This window comes from Limulus polyphemus, unplaced genomic scaffold (genome assembly GCF_000517525.1).
Source record: "Limulus polyphemus unplaced genomic scaffold, Limulus_polyphemus-2.1.2 Scaffold2219, whole genome shotgun sequence".
Classification (NCBI taxonomy): domain Eukaryota; kingdom Metazoa; phylum Arthropoda; class Merostomata; order Xiphosura; family Limulidae; genus Limulus; species Limulus polyphemus.
The window spans coordinates 8,874-13,029 of NW_013667829.1; the positions used below are offsets into that span (position 1 = coordinate 8,874).

At 34.1% G+C, this 4,156-nt stretch overlaps 1 protein-coding gene across 11 annotated transcripts in view; it reads left to right on the forward strand.

Moving 5' to 3' along the window:
* Nucleotides 1-4,156, forward strand: part of LOC106466313 — a 90,098-nt gene that overhangs the window by 1,875 nt on the left and 84,067 nt on the right. The gene's annotated exons all lie outside the window — the stretch shown is intronic.

Consider the following 4,156-nt stretch of genomic DNA (forward strand, 5'->3'; position numbering starts at 1 on the left):
AAGGAAACTTTTTAACAATGCAATTTTTAAACATCTTCAGTGGTAGTTAATACTGTCTAATTTATAGATTTTATCTCTCGACCTAACTCGTGTCTTACGTCCAGAAGTAAAACCCTTGATTAACGATGGTACAATGCATGAACTACCCGAGTGTATATCCCTGCAGGACTTGTTTGGTATTATATTGTTACGTCTCTGGTCGTTTGTTAATTTCCGGTATAAATTCTTCCCGAGGAACTTCAATGATACGAGTCCTTTCTTAAATAAAACTAGTTTATTCTTTCTCAATACAACTTCGCAAAACACAGAATTTCCACAGTCACTTTAACTTACACACACGCTATAATTCACAACGATTCACGTACTTTACTTAGGGTCACTACCGCTCGCTTGAGTCAATTATCTGTCTCTATATCTATCTGCAACTATATCTCCGCTTTATTTGCCGGGCTTGTATACAAAAATAGAAGGCATCTGGCAAACACTAGTTGCCAGGAACAGTCATGATCCTTCTAGAAACTCTTGATGTGTTACCAGAGTCACGTGACTTCCGCTGTCGTAACAATATTATGTACGTTTTCCCTTCTAGCTAGTTGTTCATATAAACTTTGTACGAAGTCTCGTCTAATTTTTTTTATTTATTTTAGTTCAAGTACTAAGTAAACAAACGTATCCCTTAGCCAGTAATTATAATAAATTGAAAGTTGTATTATTTTAACGTAACCTGTCGTTGGTCTACAATTCTTTATATATATATAAATAGTTCTCTAATAGTTTTGAGGTGACTCGCCTTTCTGTCGATAAAGTTGCTTCTGACCTTAGAACAATGTGGTTGTATGTTCTGGATATAGAAGCCTGCGAATTTTGTATCTCGGCTGACGCCCTTTAACAACACTGAGTTTACTAACCTTGAAGAGTAATTTTAGTGAATAATTACACTAGTACTGCTTTTGTGTAATAACAGTTCGCCTGGAATCTGAAATTATGTAGCTTCGTAGCTAGTTTTCGTGCTTATTTTACATGTCTGTTCAATTGAAATCCTGAAGTGTTTTTTTTTAACTCCTTAGTTTCCCACAGTGAGCTTGAAGTCTCGCCAGTAGTGGTTGTATTTTTACACCATTTAAATATTATTTTTACCAGTACATTAACATAAGGAAAATCAAGAATTTGCTATAAACTAGTAAGTATGAAACAAAACTCTTGCTGAGTTTCAAATAACACTGAACCCAGATAATTTCGTGTTAGTGTTTGCTGCTAAGCTTCAGAAGCTACTTACTTATACTAAATTAACTATTGACCCTGTAATAACACTAAAACCAAGTTTCGTATGAGGAAAATATTTAGTACTTTTTATGATATCAGTTTATTTTGTATTCAACACAAGTAAACAGTTGTCTGCTGAGGTTACTTGTGTTTTTATGTATTGATATTGTAATAAAATTGGTCAGAACTAGGATTATGTTGGTGTTAATTCAGTTTTTCTTTTTCGAAATATACATACTCTCTCTCTCTCTAATGAACATCTTTCGGAATTTAATTTAACATGCTTCCGGTGATTTTATCGGAAAAGTATTTATTTACTATCTTCTATCTCTCGGTTGTTTATTTACTCATAACTCACAAGTAACGTGTAGTATGTGTGTATACATTTTTGTAAAGTACCGTATTAGAAATAGATTGCTTTGAAACTATAACTAGGCTTTTTATTTTTTCTAAACCAGGCTAGTTTTGAAAACATACACGTAGTTTACAAGAGATTCAGCAGCTGATTGAAAGGGATGGCTCCCATGTATCTCTGGAATGACAATAATAACAGTTAATACAGAAAGAACTGTAATAGAAGAAAATTTCTGGGGTAAACCTTCTCATGGGAAATTGAACCTATATATTTCGTAATTCATACTGAATTTTCTAGTATTTATTATGCGTGGTACTGTTTTGTTCTAACCTTGGCTGTAATGTCTCTAGTATGCCCCATAAAATATAAAGACATAATAGTCGAAAAAAAAATTTATTGGCTTATTACGAGTAAACCAACGTTAAATTAATAATAAAAAGAAAACGCGGTATTTCGGAATAAATTGGGCGCCAATTGTGTATGCCACGTTTTCTTGAACCAGCGGGTAAGGAAACTGATGTAACGCAAAGTAAAGGAATCCACCTAGAATTTGCAGGCTTTCGTTTCTAAAACTCTTTGTCGACAACCAAGATTGTAGTTGTATTCGGATAGTAATTGTTCATTTATTGGCGTGAAACTTAGTCAAACATGGAAGAACTAGCTGGGCTTTATCCTCATTATTATTACATATATATATGTCAATATATGTATTGAGGTTTGTTTGAAGCTTAACTGTCGTCGGTCAGTCAAGCATAGAATGTTAATTTTTCCATTCACAAGACTTGTGATAGCTTCACATCTCTTGGTTGTCAAAACATATGTCGGTAAATTAAAAGTTTTAGCTTTTTATTCGTACCTCATGGTTTCAACGCAAATATCCATATCATGAACCCCAGTATACTTCTATTGTAGTTGTATTTGTTGCTTGTCATTAGCACCTATGAACAAAAAGAAATTTTGCTTTACGAAAAATGATGGCTATCATTAATTGGTGATAAGAAAAAAAAACTGCTTATCCCCTATGCAAAAAAAAAAAAAAAAAAAAAAATTAAGCAGTGCTTCAGTGGTGCGTAGTGTAATCATTACATTGAATAACTGTACAATGGTGATATGTCTGGCGAGTTGTATTTTGCCATTTTCTTTAATTATTGTAGAATAAAAAAATAAAATGGAGAAACCTGCATGAACGAACACTTGAGTCTACTAGTGTTGATTTAGTAGCGCAATCCACTTGAGTTAGTGTAATAGTATGGAATCTTGTTAGAGTAGTATATGTCTTTTTATTAACTAGAAGATTAATGATATCAAGAGGGTACTTGGACGTTGTTGCCGATCATATCTACCACAATGTCACATTTTATCCTTAAGGATAAGGTCTCTTAATTTAAAAAATAAAATAAAATGGCTACGTCATATCTTTTTCACCCTATTCATATTTTCCAGAGTTGGTTCATAGCACATAACGGGGACTTCAGTTATTTTCCTTGGATTACAGAATTTCGGTCAATTTTGCTGGAGATTGGCTTCAATGCTGCAGTCAAATAAAAACCCCTTTTGGCGTTATTACAGCAAGAGGTAGTTCAACCTAATATTAGATAGTTTCTAATAATGTGTCTAGTCATTTGAAGTGTAAGTGTATAACGTGTGTTTTGTAACTTTAAAGAACATTTATTGCATTTTAAGAATCTTGTTATTCGGTGCTTTTTATTTCTTTTAATGAGATTGTTCAAGAAGTACAACTACAAAATAAAATCACTCCTATCTATTAGTGTTGATTGTGTGGATAAAACGCGGTTGCAGTGGCGTAGCAAGAGGGGAGCAAGGGGGGGGGCAAAGTCGCCCCCGGGCTCATGTGTGAAGGGGCGCAATATTTCCTCTGGCCTATGTCTATTAATTAATAATTATGCCCTTCCCTAGGATATGCCCCCCAGTGGCACAGCGGTATGTCTGCGGACTTACAATGCTAGAATCCGAGTTTTGATACCCGTGGTGGGCAGAGCACAGATAGCCCATTGTGTAGCTTTGTGCTTAATTAGAAACAAACAAACCCTAGAATATAGCGCAACTGCCCTACGTTAAGTAAATACGACAGTTATTTGTGTGTATTACGCTTGCAGTTTTAACTTTTAAAAGCCGCCCACTGAAATACAGTGAGACCGAATTGACGTACAGAAGTAAATTACAGTACTGTATTCCATTATTCACCTGTAGATCAAATACAAGTCCTAGAGTACAACGTACAAGTAAGTGTATGTTTAACAAAAAGAAAATACGAGATTGATGTAACATATTAACTGGTGTGCAAGATTGGCAATATATGCAACAGATCTAGATTTAGTAAACATTATAGGCCTAATACAGTAGTTTGTAACTGTATTGGCTGATTGTAAATCATGTTTTACACCAACTAATGTATTAGACTTTAGGTCTAATTGCAGTTATAACTTTATTTCTAGACCCTACGTCCATCATCATACAAATTGAAGCCTATATTATAGGCATACTTAGACCTATACTAACTATTAAACTGTGTATTGT